The following is a 12934-nucleotide window of genomic DNA, read 5'->3' as shown; positions in this document are numbered from 1 at the left end:
ACAAGATAAAACCCCAGAAAAACAACTAAATGGAGATAGGCAACCGTCCAGAAAAAGAATTCAGAATAATGATAATGAAGATGATCCAGGACCTTGGAAAAAGAATGGAGGCAAAGATCGAGAAGATGCAAGAAATGTTTAACAAAGACCTAGAAGAATTAAAGAACAAACAAACAGAGATGAACAATACAATATCTGAAATGAAAACTACACTAGAAGAAATCAATAGCAGAATAACTGAGGCAGAAGAATGGATAAGTGACCTGGAAGACAGAACGATGGAATTCACTGCTGCAGAACACAATAAAGAAAAAAGAATGAAAAGAAATGAAGACAGCCTAAGAGACCTCTGGGACAACATTAAATGCAACAACATTCGCATTACAGGGGTCCCAGAAGGAGAAGAGAGAGAGAAAGGACCAGAGAAAATATTTGAAGACATTATAGTCAAAAACTTCCCTAACATGGGAAAGGAAATAGCCACCCAAGTCCAGGAAGCACAGTGAGTCCCAGGCAGGATAAACCCAAGGAGAAACACGCCGAGACACGTAGTAATCAAATTGGCAAAAATTAAAGACAAAGAAAAATTATTGAAAGCAGCAAGGGAACAACAACAAATAACATAAAAGGGAACTCCCATAAGGTTAACAGCTGATTTCACAGCAGAAACTCTACAAGCCAGAAGGGAGTGGCATGATATACTTAAAGTGATGAAAGGGAAGAACTTAAACCAAGATTACTCTACCCGGCAAGGATCTCATTCAGATTCGATGGAGAAATCAACAGCTTTACAGACAAGCAAAAGCTAAGAGAATTCAGCACCACCAAACCAGCTCTACAGCAAATACTAAAGGAACTTCTCTAAGTGGGAAACACAAGAGAAGAAAATGATCAACAAAAACAAACCCAAAACAATTAAGAAAATGGTCATAGGAACACACATATCGATAATTACCTTAAACGTGACTGGATTAAATGCTCCAACCAAAAGACCCAGGCTTACTGAATGGATACAAAACCAAGACTCATATATATGCTATCTACAAGAGACCTACTTCAGGCCTAGGGACACATACAGGCTGAAAGTGAGGGGATGGAAAAAGATATTCCATGCAAATGGAAATCAAAAGAAAGCTGGAGTAGCAATACTCATATCAGATAAAATAGACTTTAAAATAAAGAATGTTACAAGAGACAAGGAAGGACACTACATAATGATCAAGGGATCAATCCAAGAAGAAGATACAATAATTATAAATATATATGCACCCAACATTGGAGCACCACAATACTTAAGGCAACTGCTAACAGCTATAAAAGAGGAAATTGACAGTAACACAACAATAGTGGGGGACTTTAACACCTCACTTGCACCAATGGACAGATCATCCAAAATGAAAATAAATAATGAAACAGAAGCTTTAAATGACACAATAGACCAGATAGATTTAATTGATATTTATAGGACATTCCGTCCAAAAACAGCAGATTACACTTTCTTCTCAAGTGTGCAGGGAACAGTCTCCATGATAGATCATATCTTGGGTCACAAATCAAGCCTCTTTAAATTTAAGAAAATTGAAATTGTATCAAGTATCTTTCCTGACCACAACGCTATGAGATTAGAAATCAATTACAGGGAAAAAAACGTAAAAAACACAGACACATGGAGGTTAGACAATATGCTACTAAACAACCAAGAGATCACTAAAGAAATCAAAGACGAAATCAAAAAATACCTAGAGGCAAATGACAATGAAAACACGATGATCCAAAACCTACAGAATGCAGCAAAAGTAGTTCTAAGAGGGAAGTTTATAGCAATACAAGCCTACGTCAAGAAACAAGAAAAATCTCAAGTAAACAATCTAAACTTACAGCTAAAGGAACTAGAGAAAGAAGAACAAACAAAACCCAAAGTTAGTAGAAGGAAAGAAATCATAAAGATCAGAGCAGAAATAAATGAAATAGAAACAAAGAAAACAATAGCAAAGATCAATAAAACTAAATCCTGGCTCTTTGATAAGATAAACAAAATTGATAAACTTTTATCCAGACTCATCAAGAAAAAGAGAGGACTCAAATCAATAAAATTAGAAATGAAAATGAAGTTACAATGGACACTGCAGAAATACAAAGCATCCTAAGAGACTATTACCAGCAACTCTATGTCAAAAAAACGAACAACCTGGAAGAAATGGACAAATTTTTAGAAAGGTATAACCTTCCAAGACTGAATCAGGAAGAAATAGAAAATATGAACAGACCAATCACAAGTAATGAAATTGAAACTGTGATTAAAAATCTTCCAACAAACAAAAGTCCAGGGCCAGATGGCTTCACAGGTGAATTCTATCAAACATTTAGAGAAGGGCTAACACCCATCCTTCTCAAACTCTTCCAAAACACTGCAGAGGAAGGAACACACCCAAAGTCATTCTATGAGGTCACCATCACCCTGATACCAAAACCAGACAAAGATACTACAAAAAAAGAAAATTACAGGCCAATATCACTGATGAATATAGATGCAAAAATCCTCAACAAAATACTAGCAAACAGAATCCAACAACACGTTAATAGGATCGTGCTCCATGATCAAGTGGGATTTATCACAGGGATGCAAGGATTCTTCAATATACGCAAATCAATCAATGTGATACACCATATTAACAAACTGAAGAAGAAAAACCATATGATCATCTCAATAGATGCAGAAAAAGCTTTTGACAAAATTCAACACCCATTTATGATAAAAACTTGCCAGGAAGTGGGCATACAGGGAACCTACCTCAACATAATAAAAGCCATATATGACAAGCCCACAGCAAACATCATTCTCAATGGTGAAAAACTAAAAGCATTTCCTCTAAGATCAGGAATGAGACAAGGATGTCCACTCTCACCACTATTATTCAACATAGTTTTGGAAGTGCTAGCCACGGAAATCAGAGAAGAGAAAGAAATAAAAGGAATACAACTTGGAAAAGAAGAAGTAAAACTGTCACTGTTTGCAGATGACATGATACGAAAGATGCCACCAGGAAAGTCCTAGAGCTAATCAATGAATTTGGTAAAGTTGCAGGATACAAAATTAATGCACAGAAATCTCTTGCATTCCTATACACTAATGATGAAAAATCTGAAAGAGAAATTATGGAAACACTCCCATTTACCACTGCAACAAAAAGAATAAAATATGTAGGAATAAACCTACCTAGGGAAACAAGAGGCCTGTATGCAGAAAACTATAAGACACTGATGAAAGAAATTAAAGATGATACCAACAGATTAAGAGATATACCATGTTCTTGGATTGGAAGAATCAATATTGTGAAAATGACCATACTACCTAAAGCAATCTACAGATTCAATGCAATCCCTCTCAAGTTACCAATGGCATTTTTTATGGAACTAGAACAAATCACCTTAAAATTTGTATGGAGACACAAAAGACCCCGAATGGCCAAAGCAGTCTTGAGGGGAAAAAAAGGAGCTGGTGGAATCAGGCTCCCTGATTTCAGACTATACTACAAAGCTACAGTAATCAAGACAATATGGTACCAGCACAAAAACAGAAACATAGATCAATGGAACAAGATAGAAAGCCAAGAGATAAACCCATGCACCTAAGGTCAACTAATCTAGGACAAAGGAGGCAAAGATATAAAATGGAGAAAAGGCAGTCTCTTCAATAAGAGGTGCTTGGAAAACTGGAGAGCTACATGTAAAAGAATGAAATTAGAACACTCCCTAACACCATACACAAAAATAAACTCAAAATGGATTCGAGACCTAAATGTAAGACCAGACAGTATAAAACTCTTAGAGGAAAACATAGGAAGAACACTCTTTGACATAAATCACAGCAAGATCTCTTTTGATCCACCTCCTAGAGTAATAGAAATAAAAACAAAAATAAACAAATGGGACCTAATGAAACTTAAAAGCTTTTGCACAGCAAAGGAAACCATAAACAAGACCAAAAGACAACCCTCAGAATGGGAGAAAATATTTGCCAACGAATCAACGGACAAAGGATTAATCTCCCAAATATATAAACAGCTCATGCAGCTCAATATTAAGGAAACAAACAACCCAATCCAAAAATGTGCAGAAGACCTAAATAGATATTTCTCCAAGGAAGACACAGAGATGGCCAAGAAGCACATGAAAAGCTGCTCAACATCACTAATTATTAGAGGAATGCAAATCAAAACTACAATGAGGTATCACCTCACACCAGTTAGAGTGGGCATCATCAGAAAATCTACAAACAACAAATGCTGGAGAGGGTGTGGAGAAAAGGGAACCCTCTTGCACTGTTTGTGGGAATGTAAATTGATACAGCCACTATGGAGACCAGTATTGAGGTTCCTTAAAAAACTGAAAATAGAATTACCATATGATCCAGCAATCCCACTACTGGGCATATACCCAGAGAAAACCATAATTCAAAAAGACACATGCACCCCCATATTCACTGCAGCACTGTTTACAATAGTCAGGTCATGGAAGCCACTTAAATGCCCATCCACAGACAAATGGATTAAGAAGATGTGGTATATATATACAATGGAATATTACTCAGCCATAAAGAGGAACGAAACTGAGTCATTTGTTGAGACGTGGATGGACCTAGAGACTGTCATACAGAGTGAAGTAAGTCAGAAAGAGAAAAACAAGTATCGTATATTAACGCATGAATGTGGAACCTAGTAAAATGGTACAGGTGAACTGGTTTGCAGGGCAGAAGTTGAATCACAGATGTAGAGAACAAACGTATGGACACCAAGCTGGGAAAACCATGGTGGGGTGGGGATGGTGGTGTGCTGAATTGGAAGATTGGGATTGACATGTATACACTGATGTGTATAAAACTGATAACTAATAAGAACCTGCAGTATAAACAAACAAAAACTAATACTAAACTTTCTTTGGGTTATTTGTATGGAAATATGTTAATATAAATGTTTCAGACATTACATGAAATTTCTAAAAATCTTATATGTTCTGGTATAATAAGTCATAATTCTAGTTATTACTTTAAAATGTGTATCTCAGAAATAACTAAATTTCCTTGTTAATTACATTATTATGAACTTTCATCAAATCTTTAACCATGGTCATTTTTAAGTCTTTTGTCATTTACAGACAGTTCTGGGTGTACTCTGATGCTTTTGCAAAACTGTTCCTATAAAAGGGTTTCATCTTCAAGGAATTCATGGAAAAGACTCTGACAAGTACAGGTTTCTGGTAACTGACTATACTGCTGGACTGAATGAATAAGCATTTTCAGAACTCTAATGGAAAACTGATGAATTCAGAAAAGTGCTAACAAAAGATGAAGATGAAAAAAACTTAATGACATGGGACTGAGTGAACTGATGAGGATGATTATAATTTTTGTGACTTTCTGTTTGAATAAAAAAAAAATCCCACAAGGACTCAGAGGCAAAAAATATACAAAGCAATTTTCACTGCAAAGTAAAGGAGCTGTTACAGTGGAGGATTACTGGACTGAATGTCAATATTATGACATAGTATGAGTGTGTTTCGTGTTTGGTAATTGCAATCATTGTTGCTTTCGTTGTGGTGATCCATTTACAATGCTTGGTGTCAGTTTATCTCTTGTAAAAATAAAATACAGTGTGTGTGTGAAAAAAAATCAGAAAAAAAATGGCTTAGAATGAAAGACAATTATTAAGAATTTTCAGTGAAACAAAAAGCTAAGGTGAAAAAAACAGAATAAAATAATTTAAAGTAGCCCTTGGTCATATTTTACTTCCTGTGTTGTCATTGTATATCTGAAGAGAATTGTCCCAGGGCTAGATGTCCTCCCAGATTCCACACCTGTTTTCATGATGCCCTACTGTACTGTGGTTTGTGTTTCTGGAAATCCATAAGAATCCCTTTGTAGCTAAAATAACCCTCAGTTAATTGGACTGACATGGTTGAGTTACTGAAATTAGTAGTCACACAAACCTGATGAGAACAAGTGTTCACCTTCTCTTTTGTAACTTTGTTTTCACTTAATCATATAGTATGAAAAATCTTTTCAATGTCAACATATATATGGATCATTTAAAATGACTACATAGTGTTCCATTTTGTGACTAAAACATAAAATTTTAACATTCTTCTACGATTAGACTTTTAAAGACATGATTATCCTCCCCAGTTGCCTGATTTTTGTTCCATTTTTAAAAATTGAATTCCCAAATAGGTTTTTGATTAGACAAACCCTGAAAATTTTCTTTGGAGAAAACGAAAACCTCAAAAGTGAAAGACCTATAATGAAAGGATTAAAACTAATATTCTAACATTTTATTTTTCTATAACATGCCTGAACATTAACCAGAATTCAGAATTCTATGAAAGAGAATTGATGTCACAGTGAGTTGATGTCACACAGCCTGTGTCCTGACTGGTATAAAAGATAGAGCCAAACAATGCCTGGTCTCCCAGCTTTGGCAGAAGATGTGCTTCTAAAGGCCGGGTTTAAAACTTGGATACTACTTATCCATAACGAGGACCTTCTTTTGAAAGTCATATATTTGAGAAGTGCTTAACTAAAATGTTTTTTCCCTAAAATTAATTTTGTTTTTAACTTTTATTTTTCAGTTGACCTTAATCCAGTTACAGGAAACTAGACTCAGATAAGTGTGGACCGTAGTAGAATTGTTTATTCTTCTTTCTTAGCTCACTTACTTCAATTATTGCTAAGCCTGTAAGTATAATACATTCTAATGGCTCAGAGTGTTTGATTGACCAAGTTACTTATTCCAAATAAATTGGATTTTCAGGGGTTAATTTATTTAGGAGGAAAAATGACGGTGAAAGGCATGTGGTTTATAAGGACAGAATGATGAGCCTAAGGAAAGAACTGGGTGGATGTTCTCCAGTATCTCCTTAAATTCTAGATTTCTTGACTCCAGTTATCTTAGTGATAATTCGAAACTTTTTCCCCTAAAATTCTTCTCACTTACAAAATGGATTGGGATAGTCTCAGTTTGTAGGATCAAAAAAATAATAATTATCTGAGTCATTCCCAAAGGATTGTTTTTACCCTGGTTTACAGTGGGGAATTAATTCTGTTTCACAGTGAGTGTATTCTGGAATTTCTAGGTGTGTGGAAGTAAAACTCTGCTCAAGGATGTACCAGTTTTCTAGTAGTTGCTACATATTACTTCATACATCAAGGAAGAGTAACTCTTTCTGATTTTCTTACTCCCTGATTTTGTACCTCAGTCTCTTTCATTTACAATCAACTTTTTGTTCCACTAATGAGCCAACTTTAGGAACCTAGGCTTCCCTGGAAAGGTTTTCTAGTCTTTTTTTTTTTAAATACAGAAAGATTTTCAGTTGGAAATTCTTTCTTCCTCCATGTCGAGGAAGCATGTTGAGGTTGCTAATTGACTGGGGAGGGAAGTTACATTCGAATTCACCGTGTGCCTGCACTTCTCTCCTAGATGAATGTGAGTCTATTGATGTCATGACAAAGTTTATTGTCGACATCTTTGCCATCTGCATGGTTTGTACACTCATGCTGATTGCTTTTCTCAGCTTCAAATTTCACTCTTCACTTCAAATTGGCAATGCAAAACTATGAGTCACTGTGGTTTAACAGTTTGAATAACAGCCCCTCAAATAGGATCTCTGGGTACTCTCTGGTTGAGCAGGGTCTTTTTTTGCCATAATGGACATGCAGGCTTTGCCCTGTGTAAGGTAAAGAAAGGAGGGGAGTTTGAAAAACAGGTTAGATTTAAAATCTTGGTTGTCTTCTCTTGATGGTAGCTGTAACCTCATAAGGAGAATGGTCTCAGCCTGGTGATCTGTGAGTCAGTGCAGCTTTGCCATTGTTTTGAATAATTTGACTGAGTTTAATACCAAATGTTCAGTTTAACACACTGACTGAGTCCCCAATCTGTCCTAGGCACTGTAGACTTAGGACACTGTGGGACACAGACAGGAGTCTCTGCCTTGTGTTCATTCAGCTGACTAGGTGAACTTTTGCCTGAGTTAGAGACCTCTCTAGCTATTCTTTCTTCTCATTCATGGTTGCCTTGGGGACACTGAAGTGTTCTATAGGACTAATGGGAAAGCTGAACTGCTTGGAGGTCAGAAGGCACAGATAAAAAGAATGTATAAGTCAGACTACAGATAATTAATTTGAATCTCTTTTCAAAATATTTTCCACTATTTCTGGAGCAGGGGAGCAATTAGTCAGGTTCTTACATCTGAAAGCTCTAGTGCTCCACATTTATGGTATATTTGGGGGTCCAGATTATTCCTGAAGTTGCACTACATCAATGTCACTTGCAGTTAAATGATTTTACACATAAGTAGTCAGATCCTGTCATTCTGCATGCAGATAATTTCTGTGGGAAACATATGCCATATTCAAAATCAGCCTTCGGCCTTCATAAGTCCTATATGCACATTTTTTTTCTTTTTTCTGCTTTTTTGGGTTTTTTTGTCCACGTTGCGCAGCATGTGGGATCTTTGTTCCCCAACCAGGGATTGAACCCGTGCCCCCTGAAGTGGAAGTGCAGAGTCCTAACCACTGGACCTCCAGGGAATTCCCAACCTATGTGCACATTTTGGATGGGCATGAGTCACTTCTCCAGAATTTGCAAATATCACAAAAGAATAACATTTTCTTTAAAAATGCACATTTTGAATATACTTTGGCTGAAACCAGATTTGAAATATGTTCTTTACCCAATGGACAGTGGTGGGAAGGTTTCCAACATATACATTATTCTTTACTTCTTTTTTGTATACTGTACAAGTCAGAGCCTTGGTGAGCTTCTTTCAATTTTAGGTGATCCATCTAATTTTTACTTTGTCTTAGCGATTACCTGATCAGCCTAGCAACTCTTGCCCTACATCACACATCCTTTTCTTAATAGCCAAGGTCAGAAATGCACCTATTCTTGTGTGCACCCAACAAGCCTCATGAAGTTTTAATTATTCAACTTCTTTTTAACCATAAATTATAATTATCCTTCTTTTGCTAAAGTTATCTCAAGTTTCACTGGTGGGAGTCCCTTCAAGCTGGTTCTTGTGTTCTTTTAATACATCTCCATTAATCTTTGACTACTGATTTGCTTTTTGGCAAAACAGCTTGTTCTTTACCTGCCCTACATCTAGAATCGACCATTTTTCCAAGGAGTCCTGATTCTGTTAGTGGGAAATAATATAGAAACCAGAATCTTTCAGAAAATCATAATGGCTACATAATATCCCCAATAGTCCACTTTGGAAAACGTCCAGAAAAGCTGATAGAGAAACCCACATCATTTCTCCCAAGCATACCTAAATACATATAATGAGAAATCTGGAAGGAATTGTTTATCAGAAAAATACACTGTTCCAGTTTTCCCTAGTGTCAGGGAAACTCTTCTTTTTCCCCTTCTCCTTTGTGGTGGTTTCAAAACATGTCTACAAATTCTTTGACACTCCTCTTTTCAAAAGATGAAATCTAATTCCTCTCTCCCTGAATGTAGGCAGTGCTCACTTCTAACAAAATGTGGGGGAAGTAATGCTCTGTGACTTCTGTCTGATCTCTCTCTCAGGACACTTGCCATTGGAACCCAGCCACTATGTTGTGTGGAAGCTCGAACCGTATAGAGAGACCACATGTGGGTGTTTTGCCCTACAACCTCAGCTAGGTCCTCAGCCAACAGCCAGGATCAACAATAAGACTGGTGAATGAATAAGCCTTCAGAAGATTTCAGCCCCTGAACATTGTGGAGCAGGGATAAGTCATCCCCACTCACAGAAATCATAAGAGGAAATAAAGGATTATTGTTGTTTTAGGGCAAGTCGCTTCAGTGAGCCTGACATGGAAAAACACTTAACTTCCGCCTGAGAGATGTGCTCAGACTTTCAGAAACACTGTGTTGACCTCATTTTCAGGAGTAAGGGCAAGAAAAAAATGGTACACCAGTTGGCTTATTTCTTAACAAATTATCATGCTGTTCAGTTGATCGTTCATAACTCTCTTGGTTCCAAGTTTCAAAAAATTCAACCAGAAGTAGCTTATCAAATAAGGGTTTATTGCTTCATGTATCTGATGGGTCCAGTGTGGATCTGGCTTCAGAAATGGCTGAATTAAGGAAATGGAACAACGTCATCAGGATCTAGTGTGTCTCCAGTTTTCTGTGGCTCTGCAACTTTTCCATTTCTTCATTCTTATCTTCCAGATAGTGACAAGATGGCACCAATAATCTCATGCCAATAACCTTCCAGGTTTAAGTCTAACAGCAAAAAATTATGCCTTTTCTTCAGCAGACCCAGCAAAAAGTCTTATTCTATTTCATTAACTCTGACTGGGTGTGTGTCCATCTCTGAACCAATAACTACAAATTAGGGAATGCAGTGCTCTGATTGGCTAGATGAGTCACCTGAACTTCCCTGAGGAAGTTTCATTTCATGAAATGAAAATGGATGAGATGATTCTGAGAGGAAAGCAGGATTTAGTAACCAAAGAAGGATAGATAGGTGGGTAAAAATAATTGTACAGCAAAGTTCAGTTAAACGTAACATATAGATAAGCTAAAATTTTCTATTACACACTAACAAAACACCTTTTGGAATTTCTTCCCTTCTACCTCCTCAACCCAATGAACAAGTACAAAGAGTATATTGTTCATTGAGGTGGTTTAGCCATTTCATTTTTCCAAAGACAATATTTCCCATCAATTTTTTAAAGCTATTTACAAAAAGTGCTATTTACTACTTCTACTCTTAAATACATTGAACACTACTAAATATCTAGAAATACTAGATATAAGAACTTACTTGTCTGCTATGTACACAGACAGCACTGCTAAATAAAATTGCATGCACATAACAATGGTTATAATTTGAGGTATCTTTTAAATATGACCATTTTGGCCTTAAACAATTCCCTCCTCATCTCCTATTCTCCACCACCAATCCAGTGGACAAGTAAAGGCATGTGTAATGCTTGGAGGTGGCTGAACAAATTCATATCTGAAAGTCATTTACAGAAGACAAGTTTCCCCTGAATTTCAACACAAAGGGTACAAAATGTGCTAGTATTACTAAATACTTTGTCATATACTGGCAACTTCTTTAACAACTAGAGATTAGGTGTTGCAAAATTAGGACTCATTTTCCAAATGTGATCATACTAGCCTTTACCTTTTGCAATTTTTTCCCTCCCACTTCCTCCAAACCAATGAACAAGTATAGATAATAGTATACCGCTCACAGAGGTGATTTAACAATTCTAGTCTCCAAAGACAATATTTCCTATGAATTTTAGTGAAAAGGTATTTACAAAGTGGTATTTTACTACCTCTACATTTTACATACACCAGGCACTTCTAAATGTCTAGATAAAGTGTTTCAAATAAGGACTTAATTTCTCCATTATATACACAACAGTCTTGAATAAACTGCACACATGTAACAACAGTTCTAATCTGAAAGTATCTTCAAAATGTGAATATGCTGGCCTAAAATCCTTTCCTCCTCTCATTCCTCTATCAACCCAGTGGGATATAATGCTCAAATTTTCAGAAGATAATCTTTCCCAGGAATTTTTGTGCAAAATGTACAAAATTTACTGGTTACTAAGTCTAGTTTTGTCATACACTGCAACCTCTTTAACATCTAGAAGGACTAGATGTTGTAAATTAGGACTCATTTGTCCATGATACACACAATATACATAGCAAAGTAAAATAAAACACAGGAACACAAGAGACAGTGGTTAATTCTTGCCTCGGTATAAACACTGTGGCATAGGGCTCTACTTCCTTCTCCTCTGCCCTCCCGTGTGTACTGCTTAAAGAGGTGCTTTGGCTATTCCTCCCAAAAAACATTTCATATGAATTTTAACAAAAATATATTTACAAAATGTGATGTGTTATTACTTCTACATTTAACATGTATCATGTGCTTCGTAACATCTAGAAAGATTAGATATTCAAAAAAGCGCTTAAAGTTGTCAACTATACATGCAGTAGGGAGGAACAAAATGCACATAAAAAACAATAGTTATCATATGAAAATGTCCTCTAAATCTGACCAGTCTGGCATAGAACACTTTTCTCTCCTTCTCATGGAAGCAACATGAGTACTCTCTCCCCTGTTTTACCACTCCTTGCTTAGCATGTAACCTGCTTGTGACAGATGTCATCAGTTATCAGATTGTTGCCTGCTTTTGTGCTTAGTTCCCCTTCCTAATTCTTGGCCTTTCTTTGGTGCTCTACCATTAACCTACTGGCCCTTCCACAAGGCTTCACTGCTTTGGCTCCAAGCTAAGTCCCAATTTTCGATATAACATCACAATGGAAATCTCTCTGGACTTTAAATTTCCCTAAGTCCAAGACAATATGCTTGTTTGGTTTGCTTTCTCACAAGTTGAAGCTGAATATCAGTATAAATATAGAATTGAGTTAGTCCTTGAAGGCCACCCTAATTGGATTTGACTTGAAGATTCTTATTATAAAACTCAATCAAGCAGAACTTTCACTCTCTGAAATTCTTAACCTTATAGGAGGATGAGAGGAAGCCAAAAGTGTAAATTCAATGACACTTTTTATTTTAACGGGAAGAAAACTGAAAAGCAATCTGAAAATTGGAAATTTCTTATCTTCGTCACACAATCTTTTCTCCTAAGAATCTGCTGTATGTGGCTAAATTTTAATTTACAACATTATATACCTCAATTCATCAGTTTCTTTAAAAGGAGTGGTTTCATATTAATATTCAGTTATTAATAATGAAGGAATTTCTATATTATAATTTTGTGAGTCAAAACAAGCAAGGCCTTTTTTTTCCCCTTGGAAGACTTTCTATGTTAGTTCCGTAATCACATTTTAAAAATTTTATCCTCCTCATTTTTTTGGAGTGCTTTACTAAGTAGATCATAGGATGTTTTATCATACACACA

The sequence above is a fragment of the Delphinapterus leucas genome, chromosome 3, assembly GCF_059928025.1.
Source record: "Delphinapterus leucas isolate spDelLeu-1000000601 "Yukka" chromosome 3, BTC_Dleu_Yukka2, whole genome shotgun sequence".
NCBI lineage: Eukaryota > Metazoa > Chordata > Mammalia > Artiodactyla > Monodontidae > Delphinapterus > Delphinapterus leucas.
The sequence above is the reverse complement of the archived record's forward strand: the minus strand, read 5'-3'. Positions refer to the sequence as shown.